This window comes from Sus scrofa, chromosome 4, assembly GCF_054392235.1.
Source record: "Sus scrofa isolate SSC_HxYL_T2T_F1_AM1 chromosome 4, Sscrofa_HxYL_maternal_Yorkshire_Landrace_v2.0, whole genome shotgun sequence".
Taxonomy (NCBI): Eukaryota; Metazoa; Chordata; class Mammalia; order Artiodactyla; family Suidae; genus Sus; species Sus scrofa.
Window position 1 is genome coordinate 12,209,233 of NC_139386.1, and position 15,882 is coordinate 12,225,114.

Below are 15,882 nucleotides of genomic sequence, written 5' to 3' on the forward strand. Positions count from 1 at the left end.
TTTCCCATGCTTCTTGCGATGTTAGAAGCTGAGAGGACGAGGAAGGATTTCAGATGGGAGGAATGGCAAGGATGGATGCAGAAAGACCCAGAAATTGTGGCACGTGCCAAACAGGGAAGCCCTAGGGTAGACAACTTACTTCTTCCTTAGACTCTACAGGCATAGAGTGTCCCCACTGAGGGGGCAGGGAGCACGTTAGAGCTGTCCTTGGTCCTGAACCAAAGCCTCCCCCTCAGTCACTGCTATTTATGGCTATCCTAGAACCCTGGGGGTTTCTGCCCAATTCCCCCAGTGCTCATAGGTTTCTTTGGTATTCTCCAACTTCATTATTTAAGGCCATTTTACCCAGATGCTGCAAAAATAGACATCTAAGAAAAGACTATGGGTATTTCTCAGCCCAACCTGATGTCTACTATCTACCAAGTTCTTGTGTGTGCCAGGTTTGTGAAAGTGGTTTCAATATGTTGTATTGTTTTAATTATCCCCATTTTATAGATGAAGAAACAAACCCAGAATGATGGTCATGTGGCTCATAAATGGCAGAACTGAAGTTAAAGCAGGTCACATCAATATATGCCCCAGGAATGAGCAAATCACTCCTTGTGGCACATGCAAATATGGCCTTACTGCAGAGGAAAGTATCCCCATGAAGTCATTGTCTCAATACTTTCTAGATTTTCTTTTTCCATCTACAAAAGCAGGATTGTGGATTCCAAAAAAAAAGGACAATGCAGGGGAAACTATCTCATAAACTCTTGATCCTCTACAAAGGTTGGCAAATCTTCCTCTAGTTTTGATAGTAACGGGGATAGGAAGGATAGTAAGTCTTCTGCAACATAAACCATATTCTACTTCCATCACTCATGGAAGTAAGCCAAGGACAAGGGCGGAGGGGAGAAGAGAGAGATGGGGAGCCCCGAGATGGAGTGGGACAGAGCTGGAGGTGCTAATACATTTTAACATGTATTAGCCTTGTGACTGTGAGAGAGCCATTTGCTAGCACCGCCCCCCACCCAGTCTCAGCTTTCTCATCTGAGAAGTGGTTATGCCAATAAGGTTACCTGTTTCCCAGAGTGAACAGATGGCCTAGGATAACTATGATAACTCTGATGATGGTGAGGGCAGCTACTATTTAACATCTGCCTGCTCCCTCACGCCAGACATGGTGCTAGGCATTTTATGCATATTAGCGTCGATCTTCTTAATGGCCCTAGGAAATTTCTATCATTATCTCCCTTTCAAAGACAAGAAAACCAAGCCTCAATGGGCCCTTAATAACTATCAGCTAAATCAGATCCAAATTTGACCTGTCCATTACCAGATGGCACTTGAGGACCCGGATGACAAGGATTGGTAGATGCGAGGTGGCCCCACACTTTAATTTTTCCAGAACCTAGGCAGGTACTCCCATGAGCAGGTCCCCCTCAGAGCTGGAACCTAAAGAGAGAAACCCTCTCAAGCAAACATACAATTTACCAACACACCAAATTCCCAATATGGTGGAATCCAATCTGGCTTCCCCGGTGCTCCAAGAGCAGCTGCCACTGGCTCTCCTCTGCCTCTCCTTTCCCCGAGTTTCTGGATCCTAGGGAAACCTGCCCTCCAGGCTGGCAAGAGCCAGTGCAAGCTAGGCTCCCTCCTCCCTGCTCAGGAGCAGGGGAGGGAAAGGGAGGGAATTGTGCCAAAGGTCACAGTGTTCCCGGTCAGCGTGTTCCAGCTTTGAAGTCGGAATGCGGTCGGTGTCCAAGCAAGAAAAACGCTGCAGGCTGTTCCACCTGCCAGACCTCCGACAAGCTCCAGCTGGGCTCCGGCCTCCATAGCAGCTGCACACTGTAGGGAGAGCCGAGCTCATCAGAGACCCCTTTTCTAGCCTCAGCAGCATCCTTAGGAAAGTGTGACTGCAGAGATGGCTAAACCGTGGAGCACACAACAGCCTTACCGATGCGTCTACATACCTTGCTCGCAGAGCCTCTGAAAGTCAGCCGTACAGATCTCCAACACCAAATTCCACAGGGAAAAGAAGCCTTGCTACATTCTCCAACTCTCTCTTCCTTCTCTCCCTTCACTCATCACTTCTCCTTAATTTGTTTAATCTAGACCCCTCAAATATTTATTTTGCACCCACTATATACGTGACAAGGATCAGGTCATGGTTTAGGTCTAGTTATGAAACCATCCTTGCCCTTATTCTTGTTAGAGTTTATAGAGGAAAGGGGACATTCAACAACAAAAGAAGGAATTAATATAGAATGAAGAGTTGAGGAGTTCCCATTGTGGCTCAGCAGGTCAAGATGAAGAAGAAGAAGGAAAATATTCCAAGTGAGAAGTCCTTTAGCAGAAGTCCAAGGTCTCTCAGTTAGAAGGGATGGAGCAGCCGCTTGAACCCACACCTATTAACTTAAAGGTGCATGTTTATCTAAGCTTCCTCAGCCAGTCCTTGCCATTCTTCAAGTTGGTCTTCAAACTGGAGAAGCAAGGAGAACCCAGCTCTCTGCTTAGTCCCCTCCCACAACTACTGGCTGAACTGGCCCCCCCAAGGGGGTCTTAGAATGGAAATGCCACCATGCAAATGCTCAGTGCTTCCTCATCCCACTCCAGCCACCTAGAGCGGCCAGAAAAGCTTATCTGTGGGCACCTCAGTGACTGCTGTTTCCTGGACCTAGGGCAAGACGCTGCCCTCTCCATGCCTCAGCTTGCTGTTCTCGCAAGACACCAGGACTGACTACTTAAGGAAAATGTAAGACTCTTTGTTGGAAAGGCAGTGGGAAAATGCCATGAAAAGTACCAAAATGTAAACTTGTTCCTTTCTGCCCAGTCTCTCTCTCAACTTGTCGGTTTTTATTTACTATTTAGAGTCATTCTAAGTAAAGCATAATTAAAGGTTTTAATTATTAGCATGAATTTTACAATTCATCTTTAGATCGTGTAATGCCAGCTTTAAATGCTCATGTGCAGAATCGCCAAAATTACACAATATGTATTTTATAGCTCATACATCCATATGTACTTCATTCTCACCAGAACAGTGAAAACACTGCATAAAATGAACTCAATCATGTTTATTTCCCCTCCTCAAATACACACATTATGCCAACAGTCAATGGCAGTGGCAGCTTCCATAACACACACACCTGGTGCTGGAAAGTCCCATGCATGCTGGGTCCACCAGAATCATGGAAACACCCATGCATGGAGGGTCCACCAGAATCATGGGGCACAGCAAACGTGATGTGCGAATGGGGTGGCAAGAGTCCACAGAGAGGATACTGTGCCTGTTTCCCCTGATCACTTACATGTTCCATAGCCCTCCAGACTTCACTTATAAAACTCAAGATCAAAGATAAAATTATTGAGAATTTCAAGAGGGCAACAGCAGAACATTACACCAAACAGGGGGGTCCTGTATGACATCGCTGACTACATATACTTGAAACCAGCCCTTCAAGAATGATATTCTAGGAGTTCCCATCATCGCTTAGCAGTAATGAGCCAGACTAGTATCCATGAGGAGGCAGGTTCAATCCCTGGCCTTGCTCAGTGGGTTAAAGGATCTGGCATTGCTGTGGCTGTGTTGTAGGCCAGCAGCTACAGCTCTGATTCAACCCCTAGCCTAGGAATTTCCATACGCCCTGAGTGAGACCAAAGAAAGAAAGAAAGAAACAAAGAAAGAAACAAAGAAAGAAACAAAGAAACAAAGAGTTCCCATGGTGGCCCAGAGGTTAACGAATCCAACTAGGAACCATAAGGTTTCAGGTTCGATCCCTGGCCTCACTCAAGTGGGTTAAGGATCCGGCATTGCCCTGAACTGTGGTATAGGTCACAGATACGGCTCGGCTCCGGAGTTGCTGTGGCTCTGGCGTAGGCCGGTGGCTACAGCTCCAATTAAACCCCTAGCCTGGGATTTGTTTGCTGTGCCCCATATGCCACAGGCATGGCCCTAGAAGACAAAAAAAGAGAGAGAGAGAAAGAATGACACTCTAAGCAGTAGTCTTGACCATAAACACTGAGTATGGCTGTTTGGATTGTCATCAAAGCTTTGACCTTTCTAGATGTTATTTTATCTTCCTAGAGATTTTTGCCGTGTAGTTTTTCCTATTAAATGGGGGCAATGTGTGTAGACTTGAAAACCAGGGGGAAGATCTCACAGTGGAGCTCACACCGGCTCAGGTACTGCATAGACCCCCATTTGAAGCCCTGTTCCCCACCGAGTAGCTTAGGAGCACTTGGCAAGTGATTGAGCCTCCCAAAGCCTCCATTTCCTCTGTGGCCAAACAGGTGGAATGGCTCCCATACTGGAGAGAAGCTGTTAGACTTTGACATCGGCTGGGTGAAGTCCTTGCATGTAGGAGACACAAAATTAATGAGTACTCATTTTTATAAAAAGAAGAACTTCAGATCTATGCACTTCAGATGTCTTGGTTACTCTTAGGACCCCAGACATTCCCCAAGTCTCTTATTGCCTGTAAACATCTGGTAGAGGAGACAGATCTGTGGTATGAAGTCAAGCGAGGCGTGCAGTAGGTGTGTAACACAAGCCGCCATGGGTTCCCATCCCAGCTCCATTCACTGCTTGACCCTGAGGGCATGACGTCATCTGTTGATATCTCAGTTATCTCTCGTGGATGACGGGTATCAGAGGAAGGATACTGGGACCCACTTCATGGAGCTGTTGGGAAGACGATATGGGTTCTATGTGCCACTTTGCAGGCTGCTTGGGGCAGAACAATGCTCAGTCATTTATTCCGTGGCCCAGTTACCTGTCTGCAAGATGGGGATACTGGTATTCCGTACTGAATACAGTTATTTTCTGGAAGAAATGAGAATGTCCATGTAAGGTGACTGACACAGGGCCTGGCACATAGTTAGGGAACAATGAATGTGAAATGTGAACAAGAGTAGTCACTGGCAGTTATCATATTATTGATGAGAGCAGATAACCACCACAACTATCTCTTCTCCCCCTTCCTGCTGCACAGGGCACCACTGACAAGGCCTAATAGCATCCTCTGGTCTAATGTACATTTTCAGCTTTTGCTGATGCCACTTAGGCACCCTTCCCCCACCAGAGAACACAGTCTCTCCAAGGACTGAGTCTATTTTTGCTTCTGAAGAAGGAAAACAGATTCACGTGCCAAAGCACAGCCTTCTTCAAAACAAGACGGAGCCCCAGACAAGGTCATGGCCCTGGCTTTTAGGAATTGGGAGGGAGGTGCACTTTCCAATAACCTCTTGGTGGAAGATAATAAATGCATCTCTCAACCAGCAGTTATAAGTCAAGGTCTCTAATCCTCTGGTCTAACACAGAGGGTCATGTGCTTCCCTATTTGAAGCTGGGAGATTATCTTGCTTCCAACAACATCAGAACATCAGCCTTTGCTCCTGGACCCCTCCTTCTGTAACAAGGAGCCATTATAAACACTTTGAGTGTCGTATCCAGGCTGTAAGGTGACCACCATCTGAGCACCTTTCAGATAAACCTCTCACCTCCCCCAAGCCAACCCCTGCTCACCCGTGGCTAGCTTATTTTTGCATTCAACAGGTGCTTCTTAAGCTCCATTGTCCCAAGCATAGTGTTAGACATTCAGAGACTGACCTGTTGAGTAAGATGTGATCCGTTTTGACTCACAGACATGGAGAACAGACTTGTGGTTGCCAAGGGGGAGGGAGGAGGGAGTCGGATGGACTAGGAGTTTGGGGTAGTAGATACAGAGTGGACAGGGAATGGGGCCCTGCTATGGAGCACAGGGAACTGTGTCCAGTCTCCTGGGATGGAACATGATGGGGGCGGGTGATATGGGAAAAAGAACGTGTGTGTGTGTGTGTGTGTGTGTGTGTGTGTGTGTGTGTGTGTGTGTGTGTGTATTACTGGGTGACTTTGCTGTACAGCAGAAATTGACCCAACATTGTAAATCAACTACACTTTATTAATAATAATAATAAAAAGATGTGATCTGTTTTCTGTACGCCAGACATTCAAGATAAGGTTTCAATATTATGTGTTAATGCACTGAGAAAGGAGAAACAAGAGCACTGTGGAAACCCAGAGGAATAGAAGAGGGGCTAAGCCCTATGGGGGTCCAGCAAAAGCTGGAGAAGCAGACACCTGATGTGCCAAGAAAGGAAATGAATGTTTTTTTCACTTGTTACTTTGTTAAGTCATTCATCTTACACGCAAGGATGAAGTGACCCTTCCCTCCGAACCCACTCATATTCTCCGGCAGCTCCTCCATCCCTCTCCCATCCTAGCACTCAGCACCTGGTTCCATAGATACACATTTCGTTATCCAGCCAGACTGTAAGCTTCACGAGGCAGCACAGGCTCGCCATGTCTTCTCTTGTGTCATAGCACTTAACACAGTGCCTGGCACAGCAGGCACAAAATTAAGATTTATCCCATTGGATAAAACATCTCTTAGATGACCTAGGCAATGGTGATACAACGGAAACAAAGATATCTAAATAAGTAATTAACAAAAGAGGTTGGCAAATGTAAATACCAAATGAATGACACAGATGGTAGAAGTTAGGTAGTGTGTGGCTTGTTCAATTCAGCTCAATTAAATTTAATCCAACAAATATGTTGTGTCTTCTATGTGGAAGGAACATCTATGAACAAGCGAGGATATAAAAATACAGCAGAAAGGAGTTCCCATCATGGCTCAGCGGTTAACGAATCTGATTAGCATCCATGAGGACACAGGTTCAATCCCTGGCCTTGCTCAGTGGGTTAAGGATCCGGCATTGCCATGAGCTATGGTGTGGGTCACAGATGCAGCTCAGATCCTGTGTTGCTGTGGCTGTGGTGTAGGCCAGCAGCTACAGCTCCCATTCAACCCCTAGTCTGGGAACTTCCATATGCGCGAGTGCAGCCATAAACAAACAAACAACAACAACGAAAAATACAGCAGGAAAAGGAAGCCGTTAGACTCAACCTGCATCCTCAAGGAGAGGATGCAAGCGCATGAAATAAAGTTCTCCAAGGATAACCTGACCCCCTTGCTGTACAGTGGGAAAATAAAAAAATTAAAAAAAATAAAAAAAATAAAGTTCTCCACAATTAGAAGCTATGAAGTTGCAAGCAGATGGGGCATCAGAAAAGATTTTAAAAGGTGATGAGAATACATCTTGAGTAAAATACTTCTTCTGCGTGGGTTCTAATGGAATGAGAAGACGAGATCATTCTAGGAAGAGAGAATATGAGAAGCAAACAGCAAGGAAGATGGAACATGAATGGTGCTTTTAGGAAAGTCCAGTTTGACAGTCATCTAAAGACAGTGCTCAGGAGTAGAAGGAGCTTGGCCTCAAGTACTCAGTGATCCACTCGAGCTTCCGGGAAGCTCCTAGATCCTCAGTGCTGGAGCCTCATGACCCCAGACCATATTGCCTTACTGAAGCATTGGTCCTGTTTGTTTCATGCAGCAGGGAAGTGGCATGAACAAAGCTATGTCTTCAGAAAAATTATAGGCATCTGTGCAATGGATATGTGCTGCTTTTGTCTGCCCAAGACCCCTGCAACCTTGGAGGACCTTCCCCCTCCTCTGCTGCAAATGGTTCTAAAAGAACTTCAGTCAGAAGAGCCCACCCCAATCCCCAGCTCAGGAATGGATACAAGGTGCCCCATCACACAAACCAATCCCCTACAGTAAAGACCTGCTCAGTGGCAGCTGCGTGACTCAACAAGGACCATTCGTATTTTCTCCAGGATCGATACAGAGACATTGGGAAAGAGAAAAACATATAAATGGGTAGGAAAATACAAATGAGTTCCATTGAAAGGAGCCATATAAAGTTGAGAACAGCAATGGAAATGCACCTGAGATGTTTGGAGGAGAAGGAGCGAGCAAATATGGATGGATGCAGCAGAACCTATAGGTAAAGCCCAACAGACCAGATGCTCAAAAAGGGAAGATGGATACAAATTATACTTTAACATTTAAATATTACAGTTATATTTATCTATATAAAGATACATTCATTTATAGAATTATTTATATATTTGTATATGTATGTATATGTTTGTATCTATTCATACATTTATATTTATGCTGATATATTTCTCTATAGACAGATAAATATAGATATCAGCATAGATAGACCAGCTGTGTGTGTGTGTGTACTGGTAGCCTCTTTGGGGTTTTGATAGAATACCAAAAAAATTACCTTAACACAAAGAAAACTTCTTGGGTGGAAACATCCGAAAGTCATTTCTTCATTCCTGAGATAAATAATCAGGATGTATTGACGCCAGGGACAACGGTGTTGACAGAGACCAAGACAAAATCAATACAAGGTTTTGATAGCAAAGTTTGCAGAACACGGAGGTAAATAAGAGCATGGTTCCTGCATGCTTTTATCAGAAAATCTGCCACAGGTTTATGAGCCTTCCTTTCTAGTCTGTCTCTTTCTGAACATATAAAAGTGCTTTTAGGGGATGGCTTTATTGATTGCAAATATCACAGATGGAGTAATGAGATTTTTAAGGTCCCCCTCCCCACCCCCCCAAAAAAAGCTATTTAATGAATTTAGAGACAGGAAGAGGGGCCTAAGATCCTCAGAAAGGAAACTCTGGTCGACTTCAGAAAAAGTCACCACCCCGTTCAGAGTGCACGCCATCACTCAGGACCACACTCTGATGACTAAATGGTATCCAAAGCCTTGACCCAGCTCAAAGAGAGGGCTCAGGGTAAAGGGAAAGAGAGGGAGATAGAGGGGATCCTTCCAGACTGTACACTACCTTTGCTCTGGAATGATCCATAGTGCCTGACATGGAGGCAGGATCTGATACACAGGAGCTGGTCCCTAAAGCTCTCCTGGCTTAAATTTCACTTAAGGGACTACAAATATTTTCCTAGAGTTGGGATAGGTGGCACCTGTGGGAATGTAGCAGGAGACAGTAGTGAAGATAATGTCAACACATAATAACAATAATAGCAATAACAGTAGCCACTGTACTGAATGTATCACTTTTGCCAAACGCTGCTTTAAATGCCTTTAAATACAGACTCATTCTATCCACACAATAGCCTTGAGAAGTGGATTATTACGATCATTAGCTCCTTAGAAAACTGAGACTCAGAAAGGTTCAAGAGAAAAGGCCAAAATTAGAATAGAAAAAGCCCAGTTTTAGGGTCTGTACTATTATCCACCATGATTCATTGTCTCTACAATGAGGCTGGAAAAATAAGCAGGAATTAGATCATTGCATTAATTTCCTAGGGCTGTCATAACAAATTATTGCAAATTGAGTAGCTTAAAAATAGCAGAAATTTATGCCATCAGTCTGAAGGCCAAAAGTCTGAAATCAACCTTCAGAGGGTCTGGTGGAAAATCGTTCCTGGCCTCTTCCAAATCCTGATGGCTTCTGGCAATTCTGGTTTATTTCCTTGGCTTTACAGGGGCAACTCTCCAATCTCTGCTTCCATCTTCATATCCCTTTGCATTCTGTCTCCGTGTATTCTCACCTCTTCTTAAGGAGAGCAGCCATTGGATGTAGAGCCCTCAACTAATTACGTCTGCAAAGACCTTATTTCAAAATAAGGTCACAGGGTTCCCATTGTGGCTCGGCGGTAATGAACCTGACTAGTAACCATGAGGGTGTGTATTTGATCCTCGGCCCAAATCAGTGGGTTAAGGATCCAGCATTGCCATGAGCTGTGGTGTAGGTCGCAGACTTGGCTCAGATCCCACATTGCTGTGGCTGTGGTGGCTGTGGTGTAGGCCGGCAGCTGCAGCTCTGATTTGACCCCTAGGCTGGGAATTTCCATATGCGCCCCCCATACACACACACAAACACCCCCAAAAAAGCAAAAAAAAATAAAAAATAAAATCACATTCAGAGGTTCAAGGCTGCATGAGTTTTAAAAAGACACAATTCAACCCAAAGGATTTAGAAACCTAAAATTCTAATCCTATCTTGTAGGGACTGAAGAAACAATGAATTATTATTATTCAGTCGGAGCTGCTTGGCTTATAAGTGACAGAAACTCAATTCAAATTGGCATATGGAGTTCCCATCATGGCGCAGTGGAAACGAATCCGACTAGGAACCATGAAGTTGTGGGTTCGATCCCTGCCCTTGCTCAGTGGGTTAAGGATCCAGCATTGCTGTGAGCTGTGGTGTAGGTCGCAGACGTGGCTCGGATTCTGCGTTGCTGTGGCTATGGCGTAGGCTGGTGGCTATAGCTCCGATTTGACCCCTAGCCTGGGAACCTCCATATGCCACAGGAGCGGCCCAAAAAATGGCAAAAAGACAAAAAAAAAAGAAAAATTGGCATAAGCATGAAAAGAATTTATGGGCTCAGGTAACAAAAAAGCTTAGGTACAAACTTTAGGAATAAAAAATGTTAGGTATATCTGTTTCCAGGAGCTCAAACGAATGCCTTGACTCTCAAGTCTAATTTCTCTTGTGTTGGTTTCTCTGAAGCAGACTCTTCCCAAAAGATGTCAAGATGGGCTCCAAAGCTCCAAAAGTAGGACTGAAAGGACAAATGGCCAGGTCTGCGTTGCTTTTATTTTTATCTGCAATTATTGGCCCTGGTAAGTTAGTAAAGAGTATAGCCTATCTTCTCATCAATGCCAAATAAAGTACTTCTTTTTCCCAAATTTCTAACAAAAGTCTAGGAAATAAAGCTCAGTGGACCAACTTGGATCACGTTACATCCTTTAATCACTGTAGTCAGTCCAAGGAGGGCATATTCTAATTATCCTGAATCCATACCCCACACAATCACCACACATGTGGATGCATCAAGGACAGTACCCCGAGGAAAACTGGGACCAGAAGGTAGGATAGGTCCTGGGCAGGCAAAAACAATACAGGCCAATCACAGATTCAAAGGAAGAGAGTGGCAGGGTAGAATACACATGAGTTTTCCAAAGAAAGTATACAGGAGCTTTCCACTACATTCAACCTGACAGCTCTAAACCAACATATTGCAAAGCGAATGGCACCCGACCTTCTACAGAACAACGATCCCCAGCATGTTGCCCAGAATGGAGCTGTCAAAGTTCCTCCAGGTGCATCTACATGTCACCCCAGTAAGACGGACTTCTCCTCCTGGCGGGCAAAGATTATGATCACTACTGCCTCTTTGTCAGTTCCAGCTCGATTGCATATAGAACCCTAACCTCCAGCACCTACATTTGACTTGAAGACATAGCCTCTATGACATACCCAGGGGACTAAGAGAAATTAAATGAGACCCAAATCCAAAGAAGGAACTCAGGTTAGCAAGATCGTTGACGTAGACCAACACGTCACCCTGCCCTGCACATCTTAAATTTTTCCCAGAGTCAAATTTAATTAGAAGCAATGGCACAGGAATGGAACAGTCACATGATTCCTCCTGCAGATGACTATTATAAAAACTGGATTAAAAAAAAAACTATTTAAAGACCTTGGAAAGCATCCAAAAGCAGAAGCCAGAAAAGACTTTAATTTTGAGAAAGAAAAAAAAAAAAAACTATAAGGGAGAAGAATTGGGAATTTGTGGCTTTCTGACCCGAGAGCCCTCCACAACCCCCATGGTGACAACCCAACGCTTCAGGGGTTCAAGGTACCAGCTATCAGAATACAGGGCTAGGAAAGTGGGTGGATATTTAAAGAGGAATTCCTGGCAGTGAGGAATCATAGAAGCAGTGAGATGTAAATACTGAGTATAATCTTTGCCCAGATCCCTGGCTGACACTAAACTATGCATGGTTAGAAGAGATGCAGAGGGTCCACAGAAGAGCACAGGGCGATCAGAAGGAAGCCTACTCTTTAAAGATACAGCTACAATGGGTGAGATCTGTGGGTTTTCTGAGGTTTTGTTTTGTTCTTTAACTCCATACAGTCCTAATTTTGCATAGCTTGGCAAACAGAAAATTGAAGTCTTACGGGCTTGAAATGTCAGGAGATCAAACCTAAGGTTAGCAGACAAACTAGAAAGTAGGAGGGAACCCTATAAGAAAAAAATAACTACTAAAAATGTCAGTCCTAGAGTTCCTGTTGTGGCTTAATGAGTTAAGGACCCAACATTGTCTCTGGAAGGATGAGGGTTCAATCCCTGGCCTTGTTCAGTGGGTTAAGGATCCAGCGTTGCCACAAGCTTCAGGAATGGGTCCCAAATGTGACTTGGATCTGATGTTGCTTTGGCTGTTGCATAGACTTCAGCTGTAGCTCTGATTTGACCCCTAGCCTGGGAACTTCCATAAGCTGCAGGTGTGGCCCTAAAAAGAAAAAAAAAAAATTGTGAGTTCCATTGCCGCCCAAATTCTTGGCATATAACAGTTATGCAGGCCCCTGGGAGATACCCAGAGAGCCAGGCTAAAGGGGCAACAATGAGAACACATAAGAATAGAGCAAAAATAGCAGGTACTACATACCTTTGAATCCATCTGGGTTAAGTACTTACTATAATGAAAATTCAATCATTCTCGGAACACAACATACTAGAGATTTACTATTATGTGTTATTTACAATGTCCATTTTTCAACCAAAAATTACTGTACATGTAAAGAAACAGAAAGGAGGAATTGATACTCAGGGGAAAAAGTCAGGCAATAGAAAATGACACTGAATGGGAAAAAATGTCATAATTATCAGACAAAAGTTTCAAAATAAGGTATTAATGAAGGTGTAGCTAAAGAACAAAGAAAAAAACCAGTAAATATGTAATAGCAAGACAGATCATTAGTAACTATCCAATGCAAACAACAGAGATTTAAAATATTGAAGAGGACTTTCCTCGTGGTGCAAAGAGTTAAGGATCCAGCATTGTCACTGATACGGCTCTGGTCACTGATATGGCACAGGTTCAGTCCCTGGCCCAGGAACTTCCACATGCCTTGGCCAGAGCCTAAAAAAATAAAATAAATTTAATTTAAATATTGAAGAAAAACAAAAGCTCACAGACCAGTGAGACACCATCAAGCATGATCTCACATGTGCATAATTAAAATCCAAGAAGAAGTAAAAGGTAAAAAGGGGCAGAAATGATTTGAATGAATAATGTCTGAACTCTTTTCAAACTTAAGTGCAAAGATATTAAGGGAGTTCAGCCTTCTCTGCATAAACTCAGAGCTCCATCAGGATGGAAAGAGCCTCAGGAATATTTGGCTCAAAGGCTCACTGTTAAAGGATAGTCTTTTAGGTCGTGGCCACGGCTTCCTGTAGGGCAAGCCATGTGGGAGTCACAAAAACCTAATTTTAAAAGCTCAGGTCACACTCTTTACCTGCTATGTGATACTGGTTGAGTTGGTTCCTGTCTATGACCCTTGGTGTCCTTCATCTGATATTGAGGTTATATTATGGAGCCATCTCACCAGCCTGTCCTGAAGTAGCATGTGTGAAATATATATTTTACTCATTTTCTACTCACATGTTTTCTCTCTCCCGCCAGGACATGAATTCCAGGAATGTGGGGACATTTCCTGGTCTGAGTGCTCACTTCTATAGCCACAGGACCTAGAACAGAGGCCAAGATATGACAGGTACCCAATTAAGATTGGTTGGAAACAGACAGGGATGACTCTATCAATGAATGGATTGCCAGCAGAGAGTCTGAATCATGTACAGGCTCAATGATTTCGACTTCCCTGCCCCGTTTCCCCTCCCTCCCACATTCCAGGAAAGGCATCTGCCAGTTACTGTGAGACTAAGTTCACAGCTCTGGACCCATTCTTATCCCAGTCAAAATAGCATGATTATTTGGCTGAGCGAGACAGGAAATGACCAATAGCCACAACTAACGATACAGTCCCTGGCCAGGGAGACAAAAGAACAGCTTCTGTGCAGCCTGAGCAGCAAGGAGCCACAGGAATGTGAGACAGGCACATGTTTTCATGATTGCTTTTAATAAAATGATACAGCTGCCCCTTCCAGTTAGTCTTTGATAAAACTAACCCTCGCTTATGTCAACTCCACTGTGACTTAGACTGAATTCTCCTTGCCACTATGTCCGCTTCTTCTGAGGAAGAAGAATGAAATGAAAGAATTTGAGTTCCTCATCTTTGGGGGGCTCAGAGAAGTTTTCCAGGACCTGATGGGTGTCATGAATGCTCTACCCAGAAAAAAATTAAAAAACATTTACTGTATTTTGCCTACATTTTAAGGGAGTCGAAGGACCCCATCAGCCAGATCCATGAACCATGTGGTCTGAGGCAAAGTGTTCCATTTTACAGATGAAAATACCAGGGTGCAGAGAAGGAAAAAAAAATCTAGCCCAAGATCACATAATAAGATTGCTTATAAGAAACAGCTACAAACTGACCCTGTAGCTTCTAATTCCCAGTCCAGGGTCATTTGCATTACTTAATAAATTTTATGACTTTTCATAAGTGGACAAAATATCTGTAATCATCTCTGATGAATCAGGTGTGTGACTCAGCATGTTAATGTCCATTTTGATGAAGAAAATATGAGTAGAAAATAATGACATTAGAGTTTGTCCTCAAGATGAATGCAGATGTAAATCTTGACCCTTTTCTTAGCTGAGGGATCTTGAATCATTACCGAGCATTCTGAGATCCTGTTTCTCTTGGCCGGCGAATGGAAATCAGGAAAACCCATCAGAGTTCCCGTCATGACTCAGCAGAAACGAATCTGACTAGTATCCATGAGGACACAGGTTCCATCCCTGGCCTTGTTCAGTGGGTTAAGGATCCAGCATTGCCGTGAGCTGTGGTGTAGGCCGAAGAAGCGGCTCAGATCTGGCGTAGCTGTGGCTGTGGTGTAGGCCGGCAGCTACAGCTCTGATTCAACCCTTAGCCTGGGAACCTCCATATGCCACAGGTGCGGCCCCAAAAAAGACCAAAAAAAAAGAAAAAAAAAAAGAGAGAGAGAGAGAACCTACCTCACAGGGCTGTTGTCAAAATTAAATAAGATCATGCTTATAAAAACATTGGCTGCTATCAGTAGCAGCAGTACTAGTATACTTTTTAAGTAGTTTTTTAAATGGAAGCACAAAATATTTTGAGTAATGACAGTATCATTGGGATAAGTGTCCAGTTATCTACAGTAATAACTACAGTCAGTTCACCAAAGCACTAACCTCATAGTATCCAACAGAAAGAGAATATTTCCATCAGGATAAGCTGTTATCTCCTACACCAAATAATCTTCCAAGGCTGGAAGGCTGGCAAGCATAGAGATTTATTTCTTATTTCCATGATTTGCCCACCAGAAGTTCCACCTTGCCTCCATTCCAGGACCCAGCTGTAGAACAGATTCCGTCTAGAATACAGTTCAGCATCAGATCATAAGGGAATGAAAGATGACAAACCATATGCTGTCTTCTGCCCGGTAGCAACATGCATCACTTCCACTGACATGCTGTTGGTCAGAGCGAAGCCACATGGCCAGGCTCTATATGCATGGGGTATAAACCTACCTCCATGAGATGCAATGACAATCTGTGAATGATAATGCAATCTGCTTTGGTTGATGGGCGCTGTTCTTTGCAGAATGAATTGTCCTAAGTATTGAAATGTGACTCTGGAGCTGAAATACTCAACTCTAATCAAAATGGCCAAAAGAGAAAGAGTCTTCAGATGACATGGAATAAAAGCCAAGACCAGTGAAAATGGCTCCAACTAGGCAAATCTGAAAGAAGAAGTAGGTAGTTCCTGATGTGGCTCAGCAGAAACAAACTCAACTAGTATCCATGAGGATGTGGGTTCAATCCCTGGCTTCCCTCAGTGGGTTAAGGATCTGGCATTGCCATGAGCTGTGGTGTAGGTCACAGATGCAGCTCAGATCTGGAGTTGCTGTGGATGTGACGTAGGCCTGTAGCTACAGCTCCGATTGGACCCCTAGCCTGGGAACCTCCATATGCCACGGTCCTTAAAAAAATGAACATCAAAAATAAATCAAAGAAGAAGTAGCTTAGGGGAAAAAAATA

General features: G+C 43.8%; 1 long non-coding RNA gene across 1 annotated transcript; it reads right to left on the reverse strand.

Annotated features, from left to right (window-relative positions):
• Nucleotides 1-4,673: 4,673 nt before the first annotated feature.
• LOC146403670 (uncharacterized) lies at nucleotides 4,674-15,171 on the reverse strand. Its single transcript, XR_014842973.1, has 3 exons — nucleotides 15,034-15,171; nucleotides 13,363-13,448; nucleotides 4,674-4,807 (listed from the first exon to the last, which is right to left on the reverse strand). It is a non-coding gene; the product is annotated as an uncharacterized LOC146403670 (long non-coding RNA).
• Between the last annotated feature and the right edge of the window lie 711 nt (nucleotides 15,172-15,882).